Raw genomic sequence first — 17,849 nt, 5'->3', positions numbered from 1 at the left:
TTAGCAGTTTCTACAAGAAGACATTATCATAAAAGTTTCTCCTTTTTTTTTCTTCCTAAATCAAAAGGTGAAAAAATGAGTTTTTGACATTCTTTCTTCTGTGTGATCAGAGTTTTGCTGATAGAGGTTTTTGACATACAGTGAAATCACTTCATGATCCTGGGATTTGTGGAAAGGATCGAAGCAAATGTTTTTGGGGACTAACATTTCTTTCATTGTACTGTAATTTCCTTGTGGGAAGGGACACACTCTTTCTATTGATATTAAAGATCATATGAAGGGCATTTAATAAAAAACCTATGTTCGTGTAAGGACATTTGGAGAATTATAACCTTGCATTAAGAAAATAAAGCAACAAAAATTCCTGACCCAAGAGAAGCTCTTTCCCATTCTGATAGATTCTTTTTACTCTTTATATAGATATGAGAACGGTGTGTGTGTGTGTGTGTGTGTGTGTGTGTGTGTAACATCTGTAGACTCACTGGGCCTCAGCTTGTGACCATCGACATGACAACAGAAGCAACTTTTTGTAATGACCTGCAAGGCAACTCTTAAAAATGCTGACTACATTGATGTTTATGCACACATTTGTAATTCTGAAGTCCTCAGATGCCATTCTGTTCTTTGTCCTGGGGATTGTTACTCCAGACTCCTTGTCTCGCTGAACGATACGTGCGATCTCAGGCATCCCATTTAGAATCCCCTGGCTTCTCCTTTGCCCGATGCCCATCTGTTCCACTAACAGCGGCTAATTGCTTGCTTCTTCGTAGCTTTGAGTCCAGGGAATAGTTGGCTTTCCCATCCCCTTGGCACTTGCTGGCAGATGGAGGAGCTGTTCCACCCCATGCCAACGGAGGCAAGGGCCATCTTGAGTGGCAGCCATTTATTGCTGAAGAAACTATAAAACTGATCCAAACACAAAAGATACTGGAATTCTTAGAAGTAGCGCTAGGCCATCTCTAATGGTCTAGAAATAGCTTTTGATGCCTCTTTGTTGGAAGATTAATCTCATCCATAGCACGTTTACTGCCGTGACAAATAAGAACTCCTAGGGGACAGTGCGGTCGTCTATGCAGCTAGCGGCTGGGGCCTCACTGTTGGCTGGTGCATGTAGTGTTTCTATTACACCGTGTTGCTTAAAGTTAGTATCTTCCTGTGACAGGAGACTGGGGCTCTTTCTTTGCTTTGGAAAAGAATTTGTCACGAAGGCACAAGTCTGCCCACAGATCATGGAAGTGAGAGAACCCCGGAGCCTGCGCTTTTAGAGAGAGGTCCTTCTAGAGCCAGAAACAGAGCTTACAATTTGAATGTCTGGGTTAGCAGGGAATACTGTCTTACATTCTTTTTTTTTTTTTTTTTTAAAGCAATTTTCAGAGACACTTCCACCTGCTTTGGGAACTGGGCAGTCATTTCCCCAATTGGCCCCAAGTTTACTGGAGAGATGTCCACCTGCCAGGGCTCTGGAGCGGGGTCATGCTCCTTCTCTGCTGCTGCTTCCCAATCTCTCCCAGCCTTCTTTCCCCAGCTCTCCCCCCGCATGCCCAGCTCCTTCCGAGAAGGGGCTCCCAGCCCAGCATGTTGGGATTTCAGTGTGGCCTTCCCTGCCTGGAACCCAAGGTGCTGGGGAGATGCAGCCTGGTTAGGGCGGAGAACGGGCAAGGGCTGGCCCGGGAGCGCTCTGCTCCAGTGCTTTGCTTCTGCTCCGAATCCCCCAAGTGGGCCTGTGCTTTGCAAGCTGTGGACCTGGGTGGGTTCCACCTGTCGCCCCAGGAGGTCGGGGCTTACCCCGGTCTGTGGTTGTAGCTCTGTGCTGTGCGATCGCGGGCAGCTTATGAGAACACAGGTCCTGGTGAAACCGGGCACATCAGAGTCCTGGTCTAGCCTGTGGGGTCAGCCCCCCACGCTGCCGGGCACTCGCGGGTCTGCACGCTCTGGCTGGCTCTTGGCCTTGTGCTCCTCCCCACCCGGACTCCTCCACAAGCGTGGGCCTTGCTTTCATGTAAAAGTCCCCTTCAGGTGTTGCCTGGAGGCGGTGATGGGACCCCAGGGGGATGGTCTGGAGAGCTAAGGGCCGGCAGCTTGCACGGCCTCACCACCTCCCTCACCACCTGCGGGCCTGGGGGCTGGTTTGGGGCCCTGAGCCTCCTTGCTCGCTGTTTACAAAACCCAGTCAGGGGGGCCCCTTCAGACGGAGGGCGTCGGGCCATGATTTCCTGCGATGTTCCCCCGCAAGGAAGCCCCCCAGCACCCCTGCAAGGATGCTGCTGCTCCCCTGTGTTGGGCCCCGCAAACCTGTCCTAAGCAGGGGGGATGTTTGCCCCTAGAGCTTCTGCTGGATTCACAGCCAGCTCGAGGCCGACCACACGCCCCTCCACCCACCTGGGGCAGGAGGCCGAGCTCAGATCTGCCCTGCACCTGGGATGTCGGGATGTCTCCACTGTGACTCCTACCCCATGGGGCTGGGCAGGTGCTGTGTGTCCAGGACCAGGCAGGTGCCGCGTGTCCAGGGGCCGGGCAGGTGCCGCGTGTCCAGGGGCCGGGCAGGGGCAGCATGTCCAGGGGTCTGGCAGGTGCAGCGTGTCCAGGGCCAGGCAGGTGCCGCGTGTCCAGGGGCCGGGCAGGTGCCGCGTGTCCAGGGGCCGGGCAGAGGCAGCATGTCCAGGGGTCGGGCAGGTGCAGCGTGTCCAGGGCTGGGCAGGTGCAGCATGTCCAGCGGCGCCCTCTGTGCTCCCCTCCTGTGGGTCCCATCGGGGTGCGTCCTCGCCACCGGTGCCCCGACCCTCTTTGGTCTGACGCAGCCCTGTCTGGCCCACGGAGCAAGCTGCCCCCCGGCCTCCCGCCCTGGGCCCTGAGATGAGCTCCGGGCATGCGCTGCGGCTCCTTGGGGGTTTACCCGGGGCCTTGCCCCTCGGCGAGCTCCGCATCCTCACGCGCTTCATTCTCCCGGCCGGGACCCTGGGGAGCTGCCGTGTGTGCAGAAGACTCACCACAAGACGTTCTTCGCAAGGGGATTCATCTAGTAGAATATAGAGTGCTCGCCCACACAGTGTCCCAGGGTCTTTTGCCATTTCACGTCCTTGCAAGTCCATCTTTATTGATAAAGCTGCTTCTCCAGCCTCCAGCTACAAATCTTCCAGTAAACGGGGCCAAACCTGAAGCAGGGGTCCCTGAAAGGAGAAGAGGCGTTTACTCACCCAGTGCAGAGCCTGGCGCTCTGAGAGGAAGGAGGTTAAGAAAGACCAAGCATTTTACATGCGTGTGCGTATGAACCGCAAGCACATAGCCACTAGGTGAACAGTGGTTCTTTCTAGAAAATGGAATTCTACGTAACTTTTCTCATGGTCTTTTTTTTTTTTTAAATCTATGTTTCCTATCCTCCTACAATGACTGTATTATAGTTTATAAGAAAAAAAGGAGACCCAGGTCGCGTGCGTGGGGGGCTCAGTCAGTGAAGCATCTGCCTTGGGCTCAGGTCATGGTCTCAGCGGCCTGGGATCCAGCCCCACATCCGGCTCCCTGCTCCAACAGGAGTCTGCTCCTCCCTCTGCTCCTCCCCCATGCTTGCACATTTTTTCATAAATAAATAAAATCTTAAACAAAAAAAGAAATGCCCTAATCTGGGTGTATCCATCCAGTTTTGAAGGTGTGCTGAGACACTGTTGCCGTGAGGTGCGGGGTGAGCCTTGGGCACAGCAGCGGGCCTCCCTCTCAGAGGGTTGGACTTTTTTATTTTTTTAAGGATTTATTTATTTACTTATTTGAGACAGCGAGTGAGAGAGCAAGCGTACAAGCGGGAGGGCAGAGGGAGAAGGAGAGAGAACCTCAAGCAGACCCTTTGCTGAGCACAGAGTTGGCCCTGGGCCTCGATCCCGTGACCCTCAGATCATGACCCGAGCTGAAGTCAAGAGTTGGATGCTTCACCAACTGAGCCACCCAGGTGCCTGTTGGACTTTCGTTCTTAACGCTGTACGTCCTTAACTACAGTTTCCAACCTGCAAGACTTGTTTCGGTTGAATTAACTCGGTGAAGGCGGCTACAGGCTGTCGGAGCACTGTGCCATATACGGGAGCCTACCCACCCCCACCCGCACCGACTTTACTATCCTAAACGAGGAAAATTCTGACCTTTGAAAACCTATAGAAGTCGACAATTTACGAGCCCTGTGTGTTTTTCCATATAAAGCACAGTTGGTATGAGACAACAAGCAGTGTTCCGTTTTCCAAGCAGAAGCTATCCAGGTAACCACTAAAACGTGGCTTATCTGAATGCCATTTTCTAGAACTCTCTGCCTTTCCGCTGCCACGGGGACTTTGTGCAGAGCAGGACAGACGCTGGTCTTCATGCACTACGGGTCCAAAATCAGACACCCTTTTACACAACTTGTATTTCGTATAATTGACATAGCTGAGAAAAATAACTAGCCATCACGTAAAAATAAAAATCCTTGGTTTTAATTAAGAGATGCATTCTGGACTATTTTAGTTTTACTCCCAAAAATACAAGTAGTTGCCTTGGAATCCTCATTAACAGGACCATTTGGGGAGATCTGTGCTTCTGTTCATTGATTTTCCTGGGAGAGAATGTGTACAGAAACATCGTTGCGTCTTCAGATATGTAAAATGCCTGGCTAGTTGCTGTCCTTTCTAAATTTTAATTTTGAAGGTACAGGCACACCTTGGAGATGTTATCAGTTCGGTTCCAAACCACAACAATAAAGCAAAATATTGCAATAAAGCAAGTCCAATGAATTTCCTGCGTTTCCCAGGGCATATGAGCGTTCTATTTACACTAGACTGTCATCTATTAGGTATGCACTAGCCTTGAGTGTAAACAATGAGCAAACCTTAATTAAAAATACTTCATTTCTAAAAAAAATGCGAACCATCGTCCCGGCTTTTGGAGAGCCACGGTCACTGAGCACAGGTCACCGTAACAAAGAGAGGAATAATGAAAAAGTCTGAAATATTGTGAGGATTATCAAAACGTGATGTGGAGACGTGAAGGGAGCAAATGTCAGAAAACCAGCCCCGAACCCCTCGCTCCACACAAGGTTGCCACCGACACCTACGGTCTGTAGGAACCACGAGGTCTGCAGAGCACCTCAAAACAACGCGCGGTAGAACAAGGTGCGCCGATAGTCGCTCATCCGTCTCCTCTCCTGGTTCTGGTTCCTCTAGTTGTTCTTACTCAGCCTGTTGACGTGGGACATTCACGTAGCAGGTCCACTCTTGGTTCCAGCACCTCTTTCAGGGACGACGAGGAAATGAGCACAAGCCATAGTGAGGCTTATCCTTGGTCCCAAGAGGGCCACCATCCCAGGGCCACCTCCAGCCTCCATGACCGCAGAGAGCAGGCCTCCCCCTCAAGTTTTCCAATGACTTCTTACTCTTAAACCCAGTTCTTTTTTTAAAAAGTGTTTTATTTTTATTGTGGAAAAAAATGTTTAACATGAAATCTGTGATACATGATGGATCTCATTGATTGACGTTCAAATGTTGAGCCAACTTGCATTCTAGAGAGAAATGGACTTGGTCGTGATGTACGAATCTTTTGTAGATATTTCTGGGTTTTACTTGTGAGGTTTTATTGAGAGTGTATGCATCCATATGCAACAAATGATATTATTCTGTGGTTTCCTTTATGGGTACGATATTTGTTGGGTTTGGTCTCAAAGTGAGGCCTGCATCATCAGATACGTTCTCCCCTTGATGTTCTTGTTGAGTTTGACCACTTGGGTAGGTTTTCTCCTCCTTAAGGACTTGCCTGAACTGGACAGTGGAGGCGCCTGTGCCTGCAGTTTTCTGTGCTGGAAGATCCTTAACTGTCAAATTAATTTCTCTAATAGATAGAAGACAAATCAGACAAGTCTTTTAAAGAGTTTTCCATTTCATGTAAACTGTTGGATTCCTGGATAGAGAGCCGTTCCAACTCTTCCCTTATCATCCCTTTAAGGCACTTAGTGGGCTTATGTAGAGAGATGTCACCACTCTTATTCCTAATGCTTGTAATTTATTTCTTCTGTATTTTTTATTGGTCATTCTGGTTAGAGCTTATACAATTTTATTGATGTCTCTCAAAGAAGCAGTCTTTTGTTTCGCTGGCTTTTCTTCCTATCGCTTTTCTATTTAAATTGAATTGATCTTGGTTCTTAATTCTTTTCTTCCTCCTACTTGCTTTGGACTTACTTTATTCTTCATTTTTTGGTTTCTCAAAAATGACAATTTAGGTAATTGATTTACTAGATCCTTCCTCTGTAATGTATTTGCTGCTATGTTTTCCCCCAAGGGAAAACGCTTATTTAGCTACATTCCCCAAATTTTGATGTGCTGTGATGTTATTCTTGTTAAAGTATTTGCTATTAATTATCTTGTTCTGGATTATTTAAGTGTTTTGTTTAATTTCCAAATATTTGGGGATTTTTTCCAGCTATGTTTCTCTGTTTGTTTCCACTTTATTCTCATTGTGACCCAAGAACATTTTTGGTATAATTTCAAAATCTTCAATTTGTTAAGAGTTGGGGGTTTTGGGCCAAAAATAAAGTCTATTTTGTACATTTGAAAAGCACATGTATCTTGTATTTCTGGAGGTGTTCCCTAAGTATCACTTAGGTCAAATTAGTTGATAGTGTCATTCGGGTCCATTGTATCTACGTATTTTCTATTATACTGTTTACCAATAAAGGAGTGTTGAAGTCTCCGATTACAATTGTGGATTTCTATATTTCTCTTTTCATTTTGTGTATTTTGAAGCATCATTGCTACAAGGAAAATTATGCAATGACCCTCTTTATCCCTGGCAGCATTATTTGTTTTAAAGTTACTATGTCTAATATTTGTATAGATGCTCCATTTTTCTTTCAATTTGAAAAATATATCTTTTTACATCCTTCTGCTTTTACCCATCTATTATTTATTTATTTATTTATTTATTTATTTATTTATTTATTTATTTAATAATCTCTATGCCCCACATGGGGCTCGAACTCACAATGTGGAGATCAAGAGTTGTATGCTCCACTGACTAAGCCAGCCAGATGCACACACGTCTTTATATTTACAGTGGCTCTATATAGCATATATTTGGGTCTTACTACATTATCCATTCTGGTGATCTCTGCTTTTAAATGTTATGCTTACGTCGTTTATATCTAATGAGGTTTTTGATATCATTGCATTAGGATCTATTATCTTGCTAGTCATGTTTTATTTGAACTTTTATCACTTTTTCTCTTTTTTCTTTTATTGCATCAATTCAGTATTTTTAAAAAATATTTTATTTTAGGGGATCCCTGGGTGGCTCAGCAGTTTAGCGCCTGCCTTTGTTTGGCCCAGGGTGTGATCCTGGAGTCCCGGGATCAAGTCCCACATTGGGCTCCCTGCATAGAGCCTGCTTCTCCCTCTGCCTGTATCTCTGCCTCTCTCTATCTCTCTCTCTCTCTGTGCCTCTCATGAATAAATAAATAAAATCTTTAAAAAATGTATCTTATTTTGAAATAATCTCTACACCCAACATGGGACTTGAATTCACAACCCTAAGTTTAAGAGTCGTGTGCTCTACCTACTAAGCCAGCTAGCCAGCCAGCCCCCTTAGTTCAGTATTTTTATTTTTTTTTGTGATTTCCCTTCTATACCCATTTTTGGATTATCATTTGGTCTTCTTTTTTAACATCTATTTTTGGGTGATTTTTTGGAGGGGGATTTAGATGTATGTATTTTGAGTTAATCACATCCAAATCACATCCACATCTTCAAATATTATACTGCCGGAAATGCGTAAAGATCTTTCAGCTGGATTCATCCAACTTTTTCCTCCCATCATTTGTGATGTTTCGTCATACATTTTACTTTTACATATGATATAAACATGGAATGTGTTGTTACTATGTTGTTTTTCACAGCTCATCATATTTTAGAGCAATTACACACAAGGAACAATAGATCTCTGTACCTTCGTGCACGTCACGCAGATCCGCGTTTCTGCCTGCCATCCTAGCCTTTGCCTGAAGAGCTGCGGCTACCAGTTCCTCCAGTGCGCGTCAGCTGTTAACAGCTTTCCTAAGCTTTTGCTTACCTGAAAAAGCCTGTATTTTGCCTTTTATTGAAAGGTATTTTTCAATAGAATTCTGGGTTCACCTTGTTTGTAATTCTTGTAATTCGTACTTTAAGCATATCCCTCATTTCCTCTCACCTGAAAATTTTCTGGTGAGAAGTCTATCTTCAAGATTTTATCTTACAGTCTCGGCTCTCTGATGGATTCGAGAACAAGTCTGATTTTTAAATTATCCCCCCTTTTTTTTTCTTGTAGTGAGGTTTCAAGTAACGCTTCTCAGCTTCTTAGATCTTAATTGGAAAACAGAAACAAGGCCTTTTAACTGAACCCTTCATGTCCTTTGTTCTTGGAAGGTTCCTTGAATTACTTCACTGATGGTTGTCATGACTTTGTTTTCTTGGTTATATTTTTTTGGAACTCCTTTTACTGGGCTGTTGGAGCCTCTGTCCTGAAACTACATTTCTTACATTTTATATTTTCCATATTTTAGTTTTTCCTAATCATTTTTCATAGGTTTCTTTGACTTTCCCTGTACATTCTTCTATTTGGTTTTATATTCATGCTATTATGGCTTTAGTTCTTATAAATTCTTCACTTTTTATTGAATATAATACATATGACCTAAATCAATGGCACATATATGGCAAATATGTACATATAATTCTTACTTATTAATATTATTCATGTATAAGAATTATATTCTTGTTTATTGAGAATTATTTATATATAAGTATATTCTTATTTATTAAGACTTCTTATATTTATTTCTACATTCATTACATATAAGAACATGAAATATATATAAAAGATAACGTATAGCATATATTGTAGTTTCTTCCTCTGAGCATGTTAATTTTGTTTTGTTTCAGTTTTCTTCTGCCAACATGATCTCTCTTTCCTCCAAATTGCTTTTCCCCCCTGATTATTTCCGGAAGTCTCTCTTTTCCTAGATAGGAGCTTTCTCAGGTATATGGTAATACATGACTGTCTTCTCGTAATTAGGAGTAGGGGATTGAAAGCTAATTGGAAGCTCTGAAATGAGTAGGGCTCGTTAATTTTGACCCCAACTACTTCGAGCTGTTTGTGAGGGTAATTATTGACACTATATTTAGGTGTTTCCTAGGGGTTAGTTGAATTGCCCAGAGAAGAGCATTTCCATCCCCTGCACGGGAAGCAAGGCCTTGTTTCCGTTCATTATTATGGGAGCTGCTCGTGGGGAGGTGGGGGTGGATTCTCTGCATCCAGGGGTCAGCCTGCATGGTCACTGGACTCTCTGCCAGTGGCAAGAACAGTCTCTGTACTCCCAGGTGGGCTGGGAATTCCTCAGTGCGCTTCCAGGCCTCTGCCAGGGGCCCAGCCACGTAGACGGTAAGAACCGCCAGGCAGCACTGTTTCACATTGTGCCTTTACTGGGTAATAAAATTATTTTTTCCTCTTCTTTTTTTTTTCCTTCTTTTCCTCCTCCTCTTCCTCCTCCTCCTTCTAATCTGAAAAGGTTTCTTTTTATTCTAAATAACACATCTTTTTTCAAATTTTAAGGACACTCTCCAACATGAAGCTCTTTTCCTGGGTTCATCCAAAAGAGGGAGGGAGATGTAGGTGGGTTCCTGGCCACACGCAGGCAGCTCCGCTCCGCTCCCCCTTCTGAACACACACACAGGGATATGCTTTCGCTCCCCTGTGCCTTGAACACACGTATCAACACAACAAAGGGGTAGGCAAGATCGGAGACACACAGAAAGGATTTCTGGCTTAAGTCACTTGGTTTCCAGAATTGTTTCTCTAGGCCACTCTCCCCATATTTTCTTCCATTTACTGATTTATTTGTACATTATGTGAACATTTCTGCGATTCATTTACTGCATCCACCTTTAGTTCTGTTGCTGGTATGTTGTTTGCATATTAAATTGATGAAAAACTCAATTTAACTTTTCTTTTAAGATTTTATTTATTTGAGAGAGAGAGAGAGAGAGAACATGAGCTGGGGGAGAGGTAGAGAGAGAGGGAGAAACAGACCCCTGCCCCCCCCCGCCCCCGCTGAGCAGGGAACCCGATGTGGGGCTCCACCCTAGGACCCTGGGATCATGACCCAAGCCCAAGGCAGATGCTTCACCCACTGAGCCACTGAGACTCCCCCAAAACACTAAAGTTGTAAATGACATTGCAGTGGGGAAAAAGGCCTAAAAATTAAAAGAAGAAATCTGTGTTACAGAGCACTAGCCAATAACCAATGACTCACTGTGTTTCCATAAATGCCCCAAAAACTTTACAATCTGAAATCAAATAAATATTCATATATTTTCCAGTGTTAGTAACAGTTATAAATCCCCCGTAACTTTACTTAATTGTATGTTGGCACCAGTCTTGACCAGAATCTCATAAAATACATGAGCTAACTAGTTTCATACATATGATAATTTTTATCTAATGGGTTTCTGGCAAATACTTTTAAAATGCAGGTGAACTTCATTTTCAGTTCATGCGTTAATGAAGCGGACACATGATTTGAAAATGCTTGGAGCATTCCAAGAAATACGCTCATCCTAGTTTTTGGAAGTATGGAATGCATGCTTAAGAAGTAAGAGAGGGTCTGATATCTCAAAAACCCCTTTAAAAAGGCATCTGAATTGCATCTGGTGAATCCTTAAGTGGGCAAGCATATGACAGCTGAATGGAAAGGCACGCCCGCCCCCTGTCCCCTCCCCACTTTGCCCTTCCACTTCTTCCTCCCCAGGCACTGGTCTTGTGTCTCCATCCTCACCTTGCTGTCACCAAAGCACAGGGGCTGCAGGGAGACCAGCGGGACGTGCCTGACTGACACAATGCGACTTCAGGCGACTGGGGATCACTCCAGCGAACGTGGTGGTGGGGCCTCCCTGCATGCTGTAGGTGACGGGGACCGCGTGGCGCTGCGGCTGAGGCCTGCGGTAGCTGTCCCCTTGTCCTAGCTGTCCTGCTGGCTCGCAGGGCTCTGCAGAGGTAGCTGCTGGGTTCAGAGCACAGCTCTCTTTGCAGGGAGCCGTGCTTGTCCTCTGCACGCCCCAGCAGGTACCAAGGCAGTTCTTGGGCCCCCGGGTCCTGCTTTGGGCTGTGGAGCCGGGTCTGGATGAGGTTCTTCTCCACTCAGCTGCAGGAGTCACGTGCCGGTTGGGGACACGGCTGGGGTTGGCTCCCCTAAGCCGGCTGAGCGGACCAGCATGGGAATGCCACAGCCTTGCCGGCCCTCCGGCCACGGTGGAACCGTGCTGTTGTCAGCGTGATACTGTGTCCCCATGTCCTGAACAGGCTTTGCAGGGAAGGCCCTAGATGCTGGTTTGGTGGTCATCCATGAGCGCTGGGGACGAGGGTCCCTCCTGGCCTTGGCACGGGGAAGCTGCTGGAGTCTGCATGTGGCAGGCCTGTGCTCCACCCACAGCCGGTCCCCAGGGGCTGGAGCTTTCCGGGGAGTGACTGACCCTCCGCCACCTCGGCGCAGGGGAGGCCAGTCTCTGTGGAGAACCACGAGGCCCTGTGCCTCCCTCCTTGTATCTAGCCCTATCCCTGCAGTAGGTCCAGTCAGGGAGGCACGGTTTTGTGGGAAAAATCAAGCTGCTTCCTGCTTTCTTCTGGGCTGGAGACTCCCCTCCTTCAGGGCTGCGAGGCCAGCTCCCACCTCATCACCTGTTCCTTAACTTTGCACATCGCCTTCGAGTGTCTCTTCCCCTTGTCTCACTGTTCCTGTGAGTTTGTGGCTCTTTTAAAATTAACCTTTATTTTTGAAGCATACCTGGAAGGAGCAAATTTGCATGTCCATATTTCATTTTCATTTGGACTCAGAAGCTGAATGTGCGGAGGCGAATGCCTGGCACCTCCACCAGGTACAGAGTGAAGACAATGGGTGGGGGACGTTAATTACAACGTATACATGCATGACAATTAAGATATCCTAAACAATTAAGGAAACAGAAATTCTTGGAATGGATATTGGTGCACATAAGACCTTAATATATCAACAAAGAATGACTCTAACTCCACACGAGAGAGAATAAACAGCTGGAAATAAAATGCAAATAAATGAAGTAGTTATGTATTTTAGAAATATTTCCTTAAGGTTGGTTTTGTTAGAGAAGTGTTAGATTCACAGCAGATTGAAGGGAAGGGATAGAGATTTCCCCCATGCCCCCTTTATCAACACCCAGGACTGGAGTAGTACATTTGTCATGACCAAGCTATGTTGGCACATCAAACTCTCTCAAAGTCCTGGTGGACGTGAAGAGTCTCTCTTGGGGTTGTCCACTCTGTGGCTTTCTGCAAATGAACATCACAGGAATCCATTCATTCAAGTTCACTGCCCTAAAAATCCTCTGTGCCCCACCCATTCATCCCTCCCTCCCTCCCTCCCACCCTGGGCAACCACTGACCTTTTTTTTTACTGCCTCCAAGTTTTGCCTTTTCTAGAATGTCATCTAGTCAGAACCACACAGTTCTGTAGCCTTTTCTGATTGGCTTCTTTCATGTACTAACATGCATTTGGGATTCCTTCATGTCTTTCGATGGCTTGGTTGCTCATTTCTTTTCTTTTATTACCAAATAGTGTTTCACATCATCTCAACAACTGAAGGCCCTCTTGAGTGCCTCCATATTTTAGCAATTAGGAATAAATCTGTGTGCAGGTGTTTGGACACAAGTTTCCCACTCCTTTGGGAAAAATACCAAAGAATGAGATGCCTGGATCATACAGTAATACTGTATTCAGTTTTGTAAGAAACCACCAAACTCTCTTCCACAGTATCTGCGCCATTTTGTATCCTTCCTGGCAATACGGGGGAGTTCCCGTTGCTCCATGTTCTTGCCAGCATTGGCTGTTGTTCATATTCCAGATCTTGGCCATTCTTTTTTTTTTTTTTTTAATTTGTGCATAATATAATTTTTTAAAAAGATTTTATTTATTTATTCATGATAGACATAGAGAGAGAGAGAGAGAGAGGCAGAGGGAGAAGCAGACTCCACGCGGGGAGCCCGACGTGGGACTCGATCTAGATCCCGGGTCTCCAGGATCGTGCCCTGGGCCAAAGGCCAGCACCAAACCGCTGAGCCACCCAGGGATCCCCGATTTTGGCCATTCTTATAAGTGTGCAGTGCTAGCTCCCTGAGGTTTTAATCTGCCTTTCCCTGATGACATGATGTGAAGCAACTTTCCATGTGCTAATCTGACATCTGTGTACCTTTGGTGAGGTGTCTGTGAAGGTCTTCGGCCTATTTTTTAATTGGATTGTTTGTTTTCTTCTTGCTGAGTTTTAGAAGTTCCTTGAGTAGTCTGTATACGTCTTCTCTTAGATGTGCCTTTTGGAAATCTTTTCACCCCATCTGCTTCCTCATTCTTTTGACATTGTCTTTCACAGAGCACAGTATTAAAGTTTAATGAGGTTCAGCGTAACACTGACTTCTTTTGCTTTCATGGATCATGTGAGGAGAGAAAAACTCTCTAAAGGGCTCACATACAAGGAAGGCCACTCTAGGTTTCTTTCTAAGTCAACATGACTGTATATAAACTTTGTTCAAACCAAAAGCCTGATTTACAGCCTTCTACACACGCACTGTCCATGTGGTTTGCGAGTGAGTGGCCTGAAGGGAAACCATCTTGTCCTGGAGATATGCATCAGCACTCCTACTCCCTGCATTCCTTTATGATAAAATCTGTGATTCCTGCCTATATGCTAATCTGTAATCTTTTGAGCTTTTACAAGATGTAAAAAGTATGTAATGCTGTAAAAGCTATTCATTCTCAGGAGCAGTCTCTTCCCTGTGAAGAATGTGGTTCCAAGCAGATGTCCTAACTTGGGCTCAAATAAAACTCTCTTGCCCTTAAAGATTCCAAAAATTTGTTCATTTTGTGTCAATACCTGCCAATGGCGTCATATGTAAGCATCATTGACATATACCAGGGCATGGTGGTTTTCTTCTGTATTATCTTCTAGGATTTTTTATAGTTTTTTTGTTTTAAATTTGGGTCTCTGACCCACTTTCAGGTCATTTTTATGTAGGGTGTAAGGTCTATGTCTAAGTTCTTGTTTCTTCTTTGCATGGGGACGACTGGTTGCTTCAGCACCATTTGTTTGCTCCATTGTGTTGCCTTTGTTCCTTTGTCAAAGTTCAGTGGACTTTATTTATGGGGTCCATTTCTGTGCTCTCTATTCTATTCAATATATCCCATTGATATACTTATTTATTCTTTCACCAGTACCACACTGTCTTGATAACTGTGGCTTTCTAATAAATCTTGAAGTCAGGTAGTGTCAGTCTTCCAACTTCATTCTTCTCTTTCAATGTTATATTGGGTTTACTGAGTCTTTCACCTCTCTATCTAAACTTTAGAATAATTCTCTCAAAATCCACAAAATAACTTCCTGGGGTTGTGATTGAGATTCCATTCAACGTACAGATGAAGTTAAGAAGGATTGGCATCTTGGTAATACTGAGTCTCCCTATCCATGAATGTAAAAAGAGTTATATTTTAAACATAAAATAATTCTGTATTAGAAAAGGTAAGTGTACACTTAGTGATGTGATGAGAAAATGTGTTTTTAGAATAAAAGCTGTAGGTGAAATCATGAAAAATATATAATCGGGTGCCTGAGTAGCTCAGTGGGTGAAGCGTCTGCCTTTGGCTCAGGTCATGGCCTCAGGGTCCTGGGATCAAGCCCTGAGTTGGGCTCCCTGCTCCAAGGGGAGTCTGCTTCTCCCTTAATCCTTCCCCCTGCTTGTGCTCTCTATCTCTCTCATGTACACACTTTCTCTCTCAAATAAAGAAATCTAAAAAAAAAGAAAAATATATAATCATGTACATAAACATTTTACATCTTCTGTATTTCCTGGTATGCTAATTATACATGATTTATCTCTCAACTCAGGCAAAAGATCCTGTAGGCAAGACATGCCCTAACGGGAACTAAAACTATCCCCTCAAGCAATAAGGGTGGTCCTGAGCCAGCAGGATGCCCACTCCCCCTTACCAACCCCAAGACAATGATGGACCTGACCTTTACTGCCCGCCTGCAGGTACCCACTGGCCTTTGTCCCACATTCTCCTTACTTAAAGCAAAAGTCTCTTGGGCTCTTTGGAGAGAGTCTTTATGATGCTAGTCCACTGTTTTCCCAGTGTTAGCCTCACTGCAATAAATTCTTTTCTTGTTTTTCCATCACTTATTTCTCTGCCTTGGGATTTTGTCAGTGGCCAGTGGCTGAGCCTAGTCTGTTTGGGATCCCCAGAGCCAGGGACTCTGGCATCCCTGAGTCCCGGCTATAGTTTTGCTCTTTGAAAGCTTGTTTCTCACTGAGCAACCCACACCATGATTCCCCCCACCCCCTTATATGACTGTTCTGATTTCCACAGAATGTTATCTGACAAGCACCATTTTATAGATGGACTAACACGAACCATAAATCGTTTCCCTTCCAAAGCGGAGATGAGAAATGTCTACACAGTTGCCATTTTGGCAGCCCTATAAAATGTCCCTTCTCTCTTAATTGTTTTCCTGTCAAGGAAAAGATAAAAGAAAGACATCAAACACAGATCATCCTTAAATACCTTTAGCGCTTGTGAGAACTAAAAGCCTTATTCTCATTTTTAACTAATAAACTCCGGAGTTTATTAGCAGCTCACATTTATTCTAAGCATTATGATCAGTATAGGAATAGAGAGAAAAATGAGAGCCAGCCATTGTCCCGGGATGACTTACCTGCACAGGTGTCAAGACGACAGAGAAAAGATAATTGTATTATTCATACAGTGAATGCTGTAATAACATTTTGGTTTGTTGTCAACTGTACGGTCTCTGGTAGAGGGCGGGGCTGGGTGGGGAGTGTTTTGGTCAAGGCTTGGGAACTGCCAGATTGTGGATTCCTTTGAACAGAGGAGTTCCTCCGAGTTGCTGTTCCCTTGTTACAGGTGAAAACAACCCAGTAGCTCCTATATCTGAGCGTTGGGCTGGAGGCATTTACTAGTCAGTGGTTCGCTGGCGCTTAGGCCAACTGAGCAAAGCATTTGCGATCAGAGCTCAGCAAAACTCTAGACGTGTAGGTCCCACACATTTTTGGTGACAATCGCAAGAGCACACGTGGAGGTCAGCCAATTACCCCGTCAGGCCTGTACCTTGTTGACGAGATCTGCTTTGCGCTGGGGCTGAGGTGCACTGAGCTGGCTCAGCGGGATGGGCCACAGCGTCCCTTCTGACTGAGCTCAGTGTCCAGTCTCATGGGTCAGGGGCTGTTCCACCACAGTGCTAAAGGCTCCGGATGTCGACTCTGCGTACACCGTGATGGATCTGAGCATCTGACGGTGCGCTTTGGGTGACGGGCCTGAAGGGGGGCATGGGATGTGATGAGCACCGGGCTTTAGAGGCAGCTGATGATTTATTGGACACTACATCTGAAACTAATGGTGTACTGTATATCGGCTAATTGAATTTCAATGAAAAATAAAAAGACATGAAGGTGGGCTTTGAGAAGCTGTTACCTACTTTGCATGATAAAATAAAAGGAGGGACAGCTGAAAAGGAGGGATATAAAGAGAAAGGGAGTGGGAGCCAGTGATATATGGCCTGAACACAAGGAATATGGGGGATGGAAGGCTTTCTCCTCCTTCAGAGGGGAGGTGCCCAACTGACTGCTCAGGTTAACTATGTGTATTTCTTTTTTCTTCTCTTTTCTTTCTTCTTTCTTTCTTTTCTTTCTTCTTTCTTTTCTTTTCTTTCTTTTCTTTCTTTCTTTCTTTCTTTCTTTCTTTCTTTCTTTCTTTCTTTCTTTTCTTTCTTCTTTCTTTTCTTTCTTCCTTTCTTTCTTTCTTCCTTCCTTCCTTCCTTCCTTCCTTCCTTCCTTCCTTCCTTTTCTTTCTTTCTTTCTTTCTTTCTTTCTTTCTTTCTTTCTTTCTTTCTTTCTTTCTTCTTTCTTTCTTTCTTTCTTTCTTTCTTTCTTTCTTTCTTCTTTCTTTCTTTCTTTTCTTTCTTCTCTTTCTAATATCCAGTATGTTCAAAGGAAGTCAAAATGAATAAAGTATACAGTAATCCACACAGCCCTTTCATCCCCTGCCTTAAGAGCAGAAACAAAACCAGTGCCCTGGGTGCTTTTTCCTCTTGGGATCTATCCTCCTGCTTCCCTTCCCACCCCAGGGACTAAGCCTCTGTCCTGCACACTGCGTAACTCACTCTTTTTCTGTGTGGTCTTCTCACAGTCATCTACATTTCACATAATTTAGCATGCTTTGGAATTTTACGTAAGTGTATTTACTCAGTGGATTCTTTTTTCCCCCTTCGCTATTTTTTTCCTCCCAAATGGCATCCACTGTCATGAAATGTAATCATGATGTCTTCTGGTTTAGTCTTCTGCACAATTTTGTTGTATGAAAACACCAAGCATCGTTTCTCCACATTCTCCTGTTGTTGGATAGTTTGCTTATTTCCACTTTTCCCCCCCATGACCATCAGTTGTGAGAAGTGTTGTATTATCTTCTACATGCAAGAGATTTTTTTTTTTAAGGTGTATGATCTGGAAGGAAAATACTGGGTCACGGGATATGCAAATCTTCAACTTTATTGAAGTCCACCAAACTGTTGTCAGGTTGATGGTCCCATTTCCACGCCCACCGGCGGTGGCTATAAATTCACTTTGTTCCAAGTCTCCCCCCATCGTTAGAGGTTGTAAATGACTTTATCATGGTTTAATTAATTCATACTGAATTCTAATAAAGTTGAGTTCATCCTCATATATATATTTTGTCATTCATGTTTTCTTTCCACTGAAATACTTGTTTAGGTAATTTGCTC

The sequence above is a fragment of the Canis lupus genome, chromosome 18 (genome assembly GCF_003254725.2).
Source record: "Canis lupus dingo isolate Sandy chromosome 18, ASM325472v2, whole genome shotgun sequence".
Classification (NCBI taxonomy): domain Eukaryota; kingdom Metazoa; phylum Chordata; class Mammalia; order Carnivora; family Canidae; genus Canis; species Canis lupus.
The sequence above is the reverse complement of the archived record's forward strand: the minus strand, read 5'-3'. Positions refer to the sequence as shown.